Consider the following 15,586-nt stretch of genomic DNA (forward strand, 5'->3'; position numbering starts at 1 on the left):
CTCACTGAATATGTTGTTTTTGCGGCCTTAAAAAGTCTGAACTAATTTTCCCCAAAGTTTGAAACTTTAATTCCTCATCGAACTGCCCATGTTAATAAACCTAGGGAGCAATTATAAAAGGAAAATAAAATATTAAAATATAAAACTAATTTTACCTTATTTCGGTTTTTTTTTTTTTTCGTTAAAAGTTGGTTATTAGTTGTTAGGTTAGTACTTCAGGCGAGCGACTAGATTTTTGGCTTGACAATAATCATAAATAAGGGGAATTCTTTGGGTACACACCCTATGCATCTTATTATTCTTTTGTTTAGTACATGTTACATATTTTTGTGACAAATATTACGTACTTTTAGTATATTTATGATAATTTGTGATTCAGAAATAAAATTACACATTTTTATTTTAAAGTTATACATTTTGTGGTTAAAAATTACTCAATAAATAAAAGTAGCATTAGTACAAAAAGCGTAACATAAAATATGTAACTTCATCTTTGAATTACAAATTATCCTAATCCTACCAAAAGAATAGATAATGTTTGTCATAGAAATACGTAACATGTACTGAAAAGATATGCACTACGGTGCATATATATGGTACACACGGTTGTGTATAGAAGAAATTTACTAAATGGGGAAACAAAAATTAGTAACCAAAAACAATAGAAGTGTCTAAAAACATATCAATAAAGTTCGTATTTATCCCTACCTAAAATAAAATAAAATAAAATAAAATAAAATAAGTTCATATAGAAGAAATTTACTAAATGGGAAAAAAAATAAGTAACCAAAAAAAAATAGAAAGTGTCTAAAAACATATCAATAAAGTTCGTATTTATCCCTATCTAAAAAATTAAAAAGAAAGGTTCATATAGAAGAAGTTTACTAAATGGGGAAACAAAAATAAATAACCAAAAATAATAGAAAGTGTCTAAAAATATATCAATAAAGTTCATATATCTAAAAAAAAAAAAAAAAAAAAAGTTCATTTTTATCAATTTAAAAAGACGTAGCTACATCATGATGAGACGGTCTTGTCTACCATATCTGCAAGGGAGCTAATTAATGTCAGATATGTGTAGGTTTAAAATTTGTTCAATTTCCCCACCCACTGACTTATTTATGATTTATGATAGTCACATACACATTTGTGTCCAAGGTGGCTTGCTTGGGTTAGTTCTACTTTTGGGAGGTGACCAAACTATTGCTTATCCCAACCACTTCTCATCAAACTCATGACATTGGTCTTTCCATATGACATATCAGTTTGATTTTCTTTCAATTTGTTTGTTCTCTATAAATATTCATCAATGCATGTTGTTCTCTTCAAACTGATCACAAAGAACTCCAAGCACAACTTCACTCAACTCCTACCTTTGCCCTAAAATTTTACTCCGGTCCGGTCCCAAATGGCTGCTTTTCATACTAGTTTTGTTCCATCTCTGATTTTGTTGCTATCATTTTCAAGCATCCAGATGAGCTGGGCAGCTCGCAATCTACTGCAAACAATGCCTACAATTCCGTCTCTGCCAACAATCCCAACCTTGCCAATGCCCACAATGCCAACAATCCCAACCTTGCCAACAATGCCCACATTGCCAACCATGCCCACTGTTCCTCAGCTGACTCTCCCACCTCTGCCGGCAACTTCACTGCCCACCATCCCAAGTACGATTCCTTCAATTCCAACCATCCCAACAACAATGCCTACTGTTCCTGTCTTCTCACCTCCTCCATCAAACTAGATCCCCCAAAGTACTGCCATTTTATTCACCTTTCTACTACGTATAGTATAGTATAGAATAAAGGTGCTATTATGTTATTTGGCAGTTTGAGAGGGTCTTCCTCATGTGTGTGTGTGTTGTCTTTATTTTTGGGGATTTGTGATATCATTTTGCTATGAGCATTCTGTATTCTTGTTTGTCATGAAATTTGGTGAGTTCTTTTTGCCTTGTTTTATTGATTTTATCTCTTTAGCGTTCTTCAGCATTGATTTCAAGATTTTCATTGTCTTGAATTAATACTATCCATTTCCATTAAAGAAATTACACCAAGAGAAAAAAGGGGAAAAAGTTTATGCCTAAAAACTATCTTCCAAGTAAAAAACAATTACGGTGAATGGAGGAGGTTCAGTTGTGAATGAACACACAAAATTCATTGATTACGAGCATAACCTGATTTTGCACCATACTTTACAGCCATCAAAGGAGAAAATTATGCAATGCTATTAGGCATTGTTCCACATAAATCATCATTTGTAATTCTTATTTTATTTCTTAAAATTCCAGCACAAAATTTACAAAGTCTTATTATATGAACCAATAGCATTCACATTAAGATACCACATAACGATACTCCAAAATTACTAAACTCCATCGAAATAGCAACCATTGAAGCAGACATTATAGAATTTTGCCAACAATTAACCTCTGGCTGAAGCAGGACACATTCATCATAGAATTTTGCAGACAATTAACATCTTATAAATGCATGCAAGTGTTGAATTAGAATTGCCTGGATTGTTGATGTGGAAAAGTTTTTATGTCTCCATATTTACCTATGTGTGGTATTATTCTATATCAGTTATCAATTGTTATTACTATTAGAGTTGCTGGATAAAATACCAACACAAAAATAATAAGCTTTATTATATAAATCGATCACATTAAATAAGAGTAAATTATATCGTTGGTCAAAGTTTAACTTTAGTTCACGTAGTTTCAATATCATCAAGTTAAACCTGACATTTCCAATGTTGTTTTAATGTAGTCCCTCTGGTAGTTACCATTATCAATATTTTACTAGAAAATGACACTTGTGACTCACGTGAGAATTTAAAAATTTTCATACAAAAAATAAATTAACAAATTACATCAATGGTTCTTATAACTTTTCCAAATTTTACTTGGGTCTTTCTAGTTTCGCATATGTTTTTCAGTACAAAAATGCTAACGTCAATTAATGAAATATGATCACATTGAAATGCAATTAAACATGTAGAGTTTAAATTGATGAAATTCAAACTAAGGGACGAAAGAAAAATTTCAATAAAACTATAGGGATCTACAAACTCTCCCCAATTGATCTCCACATTTTTTAACACAACTCGGTCACAGGATAACCATACAGTCCATACCACATCAAAAAACAAAGACTCCCACAAATCCTTTTTAAGTGCTTTGAACTTAAATAGCTACACCACCAAGCTTAAAGTCTCACCAAATTTGCAGGACTTACTCCACCAACAAATGACAGTGCACCTGATTTTCCAAACTCTGTCAGTGTCACATAACAGAAGTAGATTATCTGAAGACTCCAATACACTATTACAGAAAGCACAACAGGTCACTGCATCCGGAGAAACAACACCTCTTCTGAGTAATACCTCTCTAGTTAAAGCACACAACGAAGGGATTTCAGTGAGTTTTATTGATTTGATGTGTAATGTTGAAGGGGTTTTGATGCAGCGCGAAACGTGAAATAGTAACAATCTTAAAATTCGTTGATTCAAACAAGAATACCGAAAGTAAGATTCCTCTCTAGACTCGTTGATTCGCAAAGAATACCGATAATAAAGGCTCAACAATAGTTAATTCAAAAGAATACCCAAAGTTGGACAAAAGAGTATAAAACTCAAAATATATTAATTATCAAAACTAAAGAGCCCTAAGGCTTACACCCATTATTTATAAGCAAAATATAGACCTGACTTAACTAGGAAACAACACCTAACTTAACTAGGAAACAAACAGATTTGGAAAGATAAGGAAAGTACCAAAAATATATGGAAATATAAGGCAATTACCAAAACTGAAAATATGGCAATAAAAGAAGGAAACTACTATTTTATCATGGGCTGCATGCTACATCATCCTCCCTTGGATGGAGAGAATTTGCCATCGAATTCACAGCCTTGTCGTTGGAGTTGTCACCTTGATAAGGAATGAGGTATCTAACGTTGAACACATCGGAAGTACGAATGTGACTAGGCAACTTCAAACGGTAGGCATTGGAATTGATCTTCTCCAAAATTGCAAGGGGCCCAATTTTTCGTGTGGCTAACTTGTTATAGTCACCTACTGAAAACCTGTCTTTTGTAAGAACTGCCGATACAAAATTGCCAACTTCAAATTCTACCAATCGACATTTCTTGTCGGCAGTTCGCTTATACTTGGCTACTGATTGTTGTAGATTGTACTGGGTTAATTTGTGCACCTCCTAGAGGTTGTGAATCAGATCTTCTACTTTCCGATTAATGCGCTTTAAATCTGGCACAGGTACTAAATCCAGTGGGGCCTGTGGTTGGTAGCCATAATTGACATAAAAAGGGCTGAAACTAGAACTTCGATTTACAGAGCGATTGTAAGCAAACTTTGCTTGGTGCAATTTGTGATCCCATTATTTCAAATGATCCGTTATTAAACACTATAACAGGTTGCCCAAAGAACAATTGACAACTTCTGTTTGGCCATCAGTTTGAGGGTGATAGGCGCTATTAAAATCAAGCTTTGTATTAGCCAAGCGCTACAGACATCTCCAAAAATGACTAACAAATTGGGTGTCTCTATCTGATACAATGGACTGAGGGAGCCCATGTAAACGATAGATTTCTCAAAAATACAATTGGGCCACATTTACAACATCCGTCGTCTTTTTGCAAGCAATGAAATGGGCCATTTTTGAAAACCTGTCCACGACTACGTAGATGGAATCACAACCTCGCTGAGTATGTGGGAGTCCCAAAACAAAGTCCATACTAACATCAGTCCATGGTTGACTGGGCACGGGTAACAGCATGTATAATCCTGCATTTGTTGCCGATCCCTTGGATACTTGGCAAATGCGACACCCATCCACAAGCTTGGAAATTTCTTTCCTCATAGAAGGCCAAAAGTAAGAACCTGTCACAAGCTGCAGAGTCTTGTCGTGCCCAACATGGCCTTCTTCATGCAACTCCTTGATAATTCTCAATCGAAGGCTTGATGCAGGCACAAACAATTAATTGCCTTTCAAGAGGAATCCGTCATGGAGAAGAAAGTCCGACCTTTGACCTAATTTAACTTCCGCAGCAATACAAGAGAAATAGGGATCAGTAGACAATAGTTCTTGAAAGGAGTCGAATCCAAGTACCGTATTTCTCATAGTAGTAGGTAGAAGGGCACGACGGTTGAGTGCATCAGCCACTTTGTTTAAGGTCCCTGATTTGTGTTTGATAACAAAGGTGAATTGCTGCAAATATGCTGCCTAATTGGTGTGCTTCGATGAAAGCTTGTCTTGGCTGTTGATGTGCTTCAAAGCATCATGGTCAGAAAATAAAATGAATTCACTTTGGGATAGATAAGAATAGCAATGCTTCAGGGCTTGGACAATGGAGTAAAACTCCACATCATAAGTGCTGTAGTTGCCTTTGGAACTGCTAAGCTTCTCACTAAAGTATGTAATCTGTCGACCCCCTTGGCTCAAAACAGCCCTAATGCCCACTTTTGATGCGTCACAGTGTAGCTCAAAGGGTTTAGAAAAATCTAGTAATATGAGGACCGGTGCTGAAGTCAATTTCTGTTTGATTTGTTGGAGTGCCTCTGTCGTTGTTTCTGTCCAACAGAATTGGCCAGCCTTTATGCAGTCCGTAATTGGGGCCATGATGCTATTGAAATGGAGAATGAACCTCTGATAGAATGATGCCAACCCATGAAAGCTTCGTATGTCGTGAATGTTTTTTGGTATTGGCCAGTCACGAACTGCATTTACTTTGTTTTCATCAACTGAGATGTCGTCTTTAGATACGACATAACCAAGGAACAAAACAGTATCTGTTAAGAATGAACACTTGTTGGTACCAACATAAAATTTTGCTTCTTGTAGCACTGATAGAACCTGATGTAAGTGTTGGAGGTGCAATTCATTATTAGCGCTACAAACGAAAATATCATCAAAATAAACAACAACAAACTTCCCTATAAAAGGTCAAAATAGTTGGTTCATCACACGCATAAAAGTACTTGGAGCGTTTGATAAACCAAACAGCATGACTAGCCACTCGTAAAGCCCCTCTCAAGTTTTGAAGGCTGTCTTCCATTCATCACCTTTCCGAATCTGAATTTGGTGGTAACCACTTTTCAAATCCAACTTGCTAAACACGGTTGCTCCACTCAACTGATCTAATAAGTCATCCAACCGAGATATGGGGAACCTATATTGGATAGTGATCTTATTAATTGCCCTACTATCGACACACATGCGCCACAAACCATCTTTCTTGGAGTAGTGCAGGCACGTCACATGGACTGAGGCTTTCTCGGATGTGTCCCTTGGCTAGTAATTCCTCCACTTGTCGGTGAAGTTCTTCATGCTCTTTTGGACTCATGAGGTAGTGAGGTCTATTTGGCAAATTCGATCCTGGAACCAAATCAATTTGATGTTGTATGTCTCTCAAGGGTGGTAACATTGGGGGTAACTCCTTGGGAATACATCATGGAACTCTACAATTAGAGTCTTCACAGGCTCAGGGATTTTACTCTCTACAGCACTGTCTTTTCCTACTGGCACGAACATCATTCTTGTTTCAGCTACTTCCTCCAAAAACCGGTGCATAGACAATAAGTTAGGACTTTTCTCAATGGCTAGCTTTGGTGCTTCTTCTCTATGAGGTTCAAGAACAATACGAATCTTGTTAAATACAAAGGAGTAAGTGTTCCTTTGTCCATCGTGTAACATCGCGGTCAAATTGCCAAGGCCTTCCTAAGAAAATATGACAAGCATCCATCTGAACCACGTCACACCACACCTTGTCCCTGTAGGTAGAACCAATAGATAGACGAAACAACGTTTGGCGACTGTTACCTCTTTGCCTTTTTGAAGCCATGACAGTTTGTATGGGTTGCGACTGTTACCTCTTTCCCAATTTTGCGACAGCGTCCTCCGCTATGACATTCTTGTAACTTCCGGGGTCAATTACGAACTTGCACACCTTCCCACTAATGGTACACATGGATTGGAAGATGTTGTTTCGTAACCACCCATTCCCTTCAACCTCTCGAGGTGTAAAGTAAGCCCTGCGCACAACCAATAGAGGACCATCATTGCCAGCAACTCGTTCTTTCTTGTCATAAATACTAGCCTCGGGATGGTTGGTAGGATCTTGCAGACTTTCTTCAGTCCCATCTTCGACAATCTCTTCGCTATCTATAAATAGGCCCTTGCCAACCCGATCACTTTTCTTGCAATTTGTCGCGCGATGACCAACTTCCCCGCACTTGAAGTAACGCATACCACCACTAGTAACAGGGTTCTTGTTTGACTATCCTCCTAGTGTTTTACCATCCGTATCAGATTGTGTGGTGCCCCACCTTGCCCCTGGTAGATTCATACTCGTATTTCGGTTTATTGGGGGCAGATTACGGTTGCCACTAGTGTTTCCACTTGACCATCCAGTATCTCCTGAGCGACGCTTAGACCTTTTCTCTAATTGTTTAGCCCTCTGGTGTGCTTCAGAAATAGAATAGGGATCAAATAAATTCACGGTATCTTGATATTGTTCGTGCAATCCCCCAATGTACCTGGAAACAAGTTGGTCTTCATTTTCAGCAAGGTCATTGCGTGACACCAATTGATAGAACTCAGTGGTATACTCATCTATCGTCTTCATCCCTTGTTGTAAATTCTGCAATTGTTGGTACATCATGCGTGTATAGTTATGAGGAAGGAATGCCATACGCATATGTTTCTTCATCTTCTCCCAAGAAGCAATTTTACTCTTTCCTTGTTTGGTTCGAGTTAACTTTATTTGTTGCCACCAAGCCGTTGCTTTTCCCCTGAAGCGTGTGGCTACCAAGCAGACTCGTTTGTTTTGGGGAACCTCCTTGAAGTCAAGAACCTCTTCGACAGCAAAAAGCCAGTCCAAGAATTCTTCGAGTTGAACACTGCCTTGAAATTCAGGGATGCCAATTTTTAGACCTGCTTCCCACCAACGTGAACCTGCTTCCATGCCTTGTTGAACCCTTTCCCTACGGAAATTTCCAGCAAAAGGGTTGTCGTCTGCCTCCCCCATACTTTCTTCATCGTCCATAAATCGTGGGTTTGGATGTGGTTGGCGCTGCTGCTGTTGTTGCAACGCCGCAAGTTGCTTGGTCAGGGCATCAATTTGTTGTTGCATCCTCGTGGTGTCAGCTTCATAAATGTCGTCCATGGGCCACCTCCTTGGTGCCATCGTAACTTGGCTCTGATATTAACTGATACAGCGCGAAACGTGAAATAGTAACAATTTTAAAATCTGTTGATTCAAACAAGAATACCAGAAGTAAGATTCCTCTCTAGACTCATTGATTCGCAAAGAATATCGAGAATAAAGGCTCAACAATAGTTAATTCAAAAGAATACCCAAAGTTGGACAAAAGAGTATAAAACTCAAAATATATTAATTATCAAAAACTAAGAGCCCTAAGGCTTACACCCATTATTTATAAGCAAAATATAGACCTGACTTAACTAGGAAACAACAACTAACTTAACTAGGAAACAACCAGATTTCCAAAGATAAGGAAAGTACCAAAAATATAAGGAAATATAAGGCAATTACCAAAACTGAAAATATGGAAATAAAAGAAGGAAACTACTATTGTATCACGGGCTACATGCTACATCAGGTTTGTTGTTCCTGAAATCTGTTTTGCACTGATCCATTGGATTCAACACTGATTTTTGGGATGCTTTTATTTATTTATTTATTTTTTTTTTGTGTTTCCGTTTGTGTTGGATCTTGCTAAGAATGTGTAGTTGTTTGTCCTTTGTCAAATTTGAGTTTGTGTTGAATAGCTCCAAATTTTTAACACTTGCTATAGTTCTTACTTTAGAAGGGTTAACTGAACCTTCATTTTAATTTTGAATTGAAAGATAGTGTCCAGAGGTAATCTTTTTATTTTTTTTTATTTTTTTATTTTTTCCTTTTCTCTGGTTGTATATTCTATAAAGGACAAGACAATGAAGCTGTTCAAAAAAAAAAAGAAAAAAAAACCGACAAGACAATGAAAATCTTGAAATCAATTAATGATGAAGACACTAATTCAATAAGCGAGACAAAAAGAAGTAATCAATTTTCATAATGAAAAACCATGCAGAACAATCTCAATATAGCAAAATGATACAAAATGACTTCACAAATCCTCAAAAACAAAGACAAAGACAGAGACAAAGGCAAAGACAACACGCACATGAGGAGGACCCTCTCAAACTGCCAATGACCATAGCACCTTTGTTCTCTAAACTCTATAAAGGAGAAACACGAATGCAAACGTAGCATTTTGGGGTCCTAGTCAGACGGAGGAGGTGAGAAGAAAGGAATAATTGACATTGTTGTTGGTATGGTTGGGATTGATAGAATTGTAGTTGGATGGTTGGCAGTGAAGTTGCCGGCAATAGGCGTAGAGTTAGCTGAGGAACCGCGGGTGTGAGAACCGAATTTACAAATCAAATAAATAATTAAGTAATAATTATTTTACAATCTTAAATATTTTACTTGTGAATCTTTAAGTGCAAATTAAATATTATTGGAGGGTCTTTTAATTAATTTTAAAACCTAAAATAAATTTATGGTGAAAGTCCTTAATTTAGAGGTAAGATTTATTATTTAAAAAAAAAATAATTAAGGGGCAAGTTAGTAACTATATTTTGATATAATAATAGTTATATTTCATTTAAATTAATGGAGATAGAAAATAAAATAATATAAAAAGATAATAATTTAAAACCTTTTGTTTAGATATATAAAAAAACAACCCTAGTGTTCCTAGCAGCAGCCGCAGCAGCAACCACGGGAGAGAGAGAGAGATTGGGGGAAAAGAAAAAAAAAAAAAGGGGTTGCAACAAAGAAAGGATTGGGTGTGTTGTGCTGTGTGTGATCATTAATGGCTAGCTCTTCTAGGTTTTCTTCTTTCTTTCTTCTTTATCCTTATTCTATTATTATTTAGATCACTGATGGAGAGGTTTTAGGCTTATGTATTTTGTATATATATACACTTTTAAGAAACCTGAGGAAATATGTATTTTGTACATTTTTGTTTTTTGAAATGCAAATAATGCATGTTGTCTGGAATGCGTGACAACGCAAGTTGCTTGAAATGCATGGCAATGCATGTGAGAAAGATACATAACAACGCATGTAAGGTGCGTATAGCAACGCGTGACGAGGATCATGCATGACAATGCAGACGCCAAAGGTTTCGCACCTTCGAAGGATTAAGGTCTCCTAGACCGAGAGTGCACAAGACAGTGCGAGCGATACAAAAACACAGTGTGCACAAGACAATGTGATGCACAAAACAATGCTAAGAAGATGCACAAAACAGTGCGATACAGGTTGGAATGCACAAGATAGTGCGAGCAAGATGCACAAAGCAGTGCAATGCAAGAGTGAATGCACAAAACAGTGCTATACAGGTGCTCAAGAGAGTGCTATACAGGTGCACAAGATAGGGCGATGTAGCTAAAGGTGTACAAAACAGTATGAGCAGGGTGAATACACAAAGCAGTGTGATATAGGTGAGGTGCGCAAGATAGCGCGATGCAATGCACTAACAAGTACAGGTAAGGTACGCAAGATAGCGCGATAAAATGCATGCACAATGCAAGTAAGGTGCACAAAATAGTGTGATGCACAAAATTTCGCGAATGAAATGGAATGCACTAACAAGTGCAGGTGGGATGCGCAAGATAGCGTGAATGATACAATGTAATGCACAAAACAGTGCGATGCGCAAGAAAGCGCGAAAGTAAATTGCACAAAACAGTGCGATGCGCAAGAAAGCGCGAGTGATCACAAATGCGAAAGTGCACAAGACAGTGCGATGCGTAAAATAGCGTGAACCTGAACCTGCACAAAACAGTGTGATGCGCAAAACAGCGCGAATGATTTGAAATGTACTAAACAGTGCAATACGCTAAATAGCGCGAGTGATTTGAAATGCACTAAATAGTGCGATACGCTAAACAGCGCGAGTGATTTCAAATGCACAAGATAGTGCGATAAAATGCACCTTCTATGCAAGTATGGAGGCATTTTCCATGCGAAAGATACGAGCATTTTCTATGCAATATTGAAAGCAAGCATATTCTATGCAGAATCGAAAGCAAGCATATTCCATGCAGGAATCATAACGATACGCGGCACGCATGCAACAAAAGCATATATGAAAGTTCATATTCTATGCAATAGAGAAGCATCAAATATGTACTCTGGTGCCCCTGGTTTACCTCTTAGAGGACTTTGCAACACACTCAGCTCGAAGAGGGGACACCCTATTCATATTAGCAAGAGGTAACATCTGCATGTGAAACCCTTGGGTGCTACTTGGACTGCCATTCTGACTTAAAGCAGGCTTACACTCGGGGTCGAGATACACTCATACTCCAGAGAAATGACGAGGCCTGAGAAGGTGCACCTGGAATGCAGTCTCGGAATTTGCTGAAGTTGAAACACACTAAGATGCTCCAAATTTTCCTCCATTTTTTCTTTTGCTTTGCAGTCCGGAACCTATATAGCTTCAAATAGGTCCTTGTTCTACTGTTCTCACATGACCTGGGTTGAACCCTGCGGTTTATGAAAGAAAGAATCTTGTTTTGCATAAATGTGGAGAATGGCACAGCACTCTGAGCACACAACAATTTTATTTTTGAATTTGAAATTAAGAAACGAGTTCTTAACCGGGTATTGAGCCGACAATTGGCCACAGCCAAAGTGACTCGACAAAGGAAAAACGAAGGTAAAACAACCTAAGCACATCCATTGATACTCAAAATGACTCAAAACAAGAATCGAGACAAATAAAGACACAAACACATCACTCGGATGTGTATCACCAATGGCAAGAGACCTCTCAGTTCGCGAGGAGCCAGTTTCTTCGGGTATTGTTTCCTACCCTTTCTCATTTGTGATTCTCACATCACTCTGGCACTCAATCTCTATTTTTTTGAAAAAGCCCTTTTCTCACTTTTTCTCTCATCGCACATCTCTCTATTCTTCAATCTCTCATTTTTCATCCCTCCCCTGGGTGGTTGATGGATAAACAGAAAGTTATGGGCTCTTGCCCCTAGCATTCTGCTAGATTCTCTTTCTTCTACTCTCAGCAATGAACTTTCTCACAGTGGGGTTGCACTACAACTGGGTTTGTAGCAAATCTGCGGCTAACATCAGTTGATGATGCTCTACTGGGGAGTTTGGACGTGATCAGATCTGTCCAGATGAGGCAGTGGAATATCTTGATCCATTCCAGTTCGTGCCTCACACTTGGCTCGATACCTCGCTGCTCAAAGGATGAGAGAGCTTTCAGCCCTTTTCTGTTAGCTTCCGCTGTGCCCTTTCTGGCAGGTAGAGTGCCCTTCTTGGCAAGCATGTTGACAATAGGGAAAAGACAGGACACCTGACTCAACTGTACCCCTAGTTCATCATTTTTGACCATTTTTTGTTTTGGTTTTAAAACAATTTTGACCAACATGAAAGTTACATTAACATGCTTGTTCAATTTTCTGATTTAAAATCATGCAAGTCCGGCTATGAGCACTGAAAATTTTCTTTTTTTGGGTTCAAGAAATGGCCCAGTTTTGAAAAATGGAATACTTTTCGAGAAAATCAGTCAACCTCTGTAAAAATTCTTAAAAACTATTTTTGCAAACGGCCAATGCTCAACAAGCACGGAGCCTACTCTTGAGATGTGCGACCTCGGATCCATAAACAATGGAAAATTGCCCCTTGTTCGAAGGGAGCTGCATAGCAACGGAAAGTTACCCCTTGTTTGAATGGCACCGCAGCGCATTGAATGGCAACGGAAAGTTGCCCCTTGTTTGGATAGCGCCATAGCACACTGCAATCAGTCCTTAGAGTGACGATCACAACCGAACTCTCGGATACAGAGAAGGCAAAGACGATCAAAAACCATTACATGGACAAAATCAATTGTAGAAGTGTTTGCGGCTGGACTTCAGAATGAAGTTGCCTACGTATCCCAAACATGGGAATTAAGCCTTACGTAGTTCGGGTTAAGGTACACTCGGGCATTAACCTTCACTTTTTAGGCTCTAACTTTTGCCAAGGTGCCCGTTGCGGGTTTTCGACCTTGCGAGCTTTGTTCTTCTTTCCTTTTTCAATTCTTTTCTTTCCTCTTTTTTTTTTCTCTCTTTTTTTTTTATTTTTCATTTCTTTTGCATTTTTTGTATTTTTTTCTTTTCTTTTTTTTTTTTTTGTATTTTCTCTTGCTCTAACTTTCGCCTGGGTCGCCCTTCCAAATGGTAAAAGTCTAACAAGTCCCTGCCAAATGGTTTTGAGATCCTGAAGTCATCTGTATCCAGGAAAATGACTGTTGTATTGATTTGCTGAAGGACCCATCTTCGGCTTTTCGAGCACATTGGACGTTTTTGCCCCTAGTTAGGGGGGTGCTTCTGTTCTAGCTTCACAAGCTTCTTCCGGCGAGATCTGATCTTCTTGATCTGACTTTGGTGCCTCTTGTTCGAGGGCTACTTCCGATCTGGCCACGCAGGCCTCTCTTGATGGTCGATCATTGAACACTCCGAATTGTGGTTCAAGGTTTTAAAGCGAGGGCTCAAGTCTTGAGGCTGAGAGCGATCCTAAGCTGCACAATCTCAAGAGCGATTCCACATAGGTCTTCGCAGGACTACACAAAACATTTTGTTTTTGAAAGTTTTTAAAGAAGCGACAAATTGCTCGCGCTAAAGATAGTGTGGAACTAGTCCGGATCAAGCCAGGGTCCTTCTCAGTACTCACGCCGACAAGCATGATTTCAATCATTAAGGGCTTAGCATGCCTCTCTTTCTCTTAATTTGATCAAAGTTTTGCCAATCCTGGGGAATTCCATCCCCTTTGTTTTCGCCGTAGTGTTCAAAAAGGTTTTGAAAAACTTAGGTCAATGCAATGATTTTCAGGGCACAAGAGAGCTTGTGGAATGTACTGCTATTCCATTCAAATCCTCTGGCACAACTAGCTCAAAATAGCGGTAAGCAAGGAAACATGATAGCCGTAGCTGTTTCATTCAGATTCCCTGGTTGCAACTGGCTCCACGGCAGAGACAGACATAAAAGAAAGCAAAAGGGTAAATTACAAAATAAAAGGGTGTTCAAGGCAACAACCCCGAAATCACCCGACATTCTATACAATGGGACTGACTCGACGCGATAAGACAGACCCTTAAGCAAAAAAACTGACTCAAAACAAAGAGACAGACTCAAAACAAGACCACCGAATTGACTCAACACCTAAGTCAGAAACCACAAAAATTGGCATTCGCAGATGCTCAAAAGTGCGTGCCAGACGCCACATCCGAAATGCACCGAGCGCCGCCCGCAGGTGGTCCAACCCCTGATCACAAACTTGCAGTATCCTCGAAGTCCAATAGCTCAGTAGTGACAGACTTTGCTGAGGTAGGTGGGAGGATGACCTCATTGTCGATCAAATCTTGCACTTCATAGCGAAGGCGGAAACAACTGTCGGTGCTGTGACTGGTTTGCTAGTGGTAGGCGCAGTACAAGGCAGCATCATGGGAGAGTGGGAGATTCTTCGGGAGAGACCGAGGCTCGAGGGGTTTAAGATGCCCCTTTTTAGGCAAAATTTGAAATGCCCTAGAAAAAGGCATGTAGAGGGCGTGAAAGACTCTACGCCCTCGAGGCAGGTACTTCGAAGTCTGAGGGTTCTTGCTAGACGCACTAGCGAAAGGGTCGGCAGGCACTGCCTTGGCTTTCTGATCTTTTCCTGGTGCGGGGTTGGGAATGAAAGGAACTGTCTTGGCATGACGGGGCCTATCCGGAATTTTCGCCTGGCTTGAACTGCCTTCGGTTAGAGTGCGGAAAGCATCATCCACAGCTTTAGTCATGACGGCGAACACTTGCTGCTTATTCATTCCCCCGGCTTTCAAAGCCTTGACTGCCCACAGCAGTTGTCCAACGGGATCAGCATCTGTTCCCACTTTGTTCTTACCTCTAGCCTCAGTCTGATCGAGGGTTTGGGTTACTATATCAGAGCGAAACCTGGTTGTTGTTGACACGTCGTTACCATAGCTGGAGGCAACCTCTGGTTAGCTGAGCTCGATCACAATCCGCCCTAGTAATGGGGGCTCCTGTGGTACAAAATTCTTGGCATATGATGTGGCTGGTGGCGAAGCCGACATTCCATAGGCCAGATCGGCCACGGATCTCTGGAGGTCGCCGATCATTCCCATTAATTCAAACGTAGTGGGCTTACGAGCCTGATACAACTGGGGGGTCCAGATCGGGTGTGCAGCAGACGACCTGGGTGGATGCGGTACATCAACATTGGTCTCATCCTGCGAGATGATCCCTTGGTCTAACGCGGCTGCCATAACCACAATTTCCTCTGAGCTTTGGGTTGTCATAAGTCCGTTGAACCAAACGGAGACAATGCAGTCGGTGATCGATGGATCTGATATCTGTCTTGCCTCAGCGAGAAAGAACACCAAATCTCTGAACCCAAATCTCTGAACTGAAAGGGAAAGCAAACAGTATTTCAGCCCAACTAAACAGACATAAGCGTAGCCGAATAACTGTACTCTACTACTGATCACGGTTTCACA

The sequence above is a fragment of the Camellia sinensis genome, chromosome 1 (genome assembly GCF_055761805.1).
Source record: "Camellia sinensis isolate YWXY chromosome 1, ASM5576180v1, whole genome shotgun sequence".
NCBI classification, from domain to species: domain Eukaryota; kingdom Viridiplantae; phylum Streptophyta; class Magnoliopsida; order Ericales; family Theaceae; genus Camellia; species Camellia sinensis.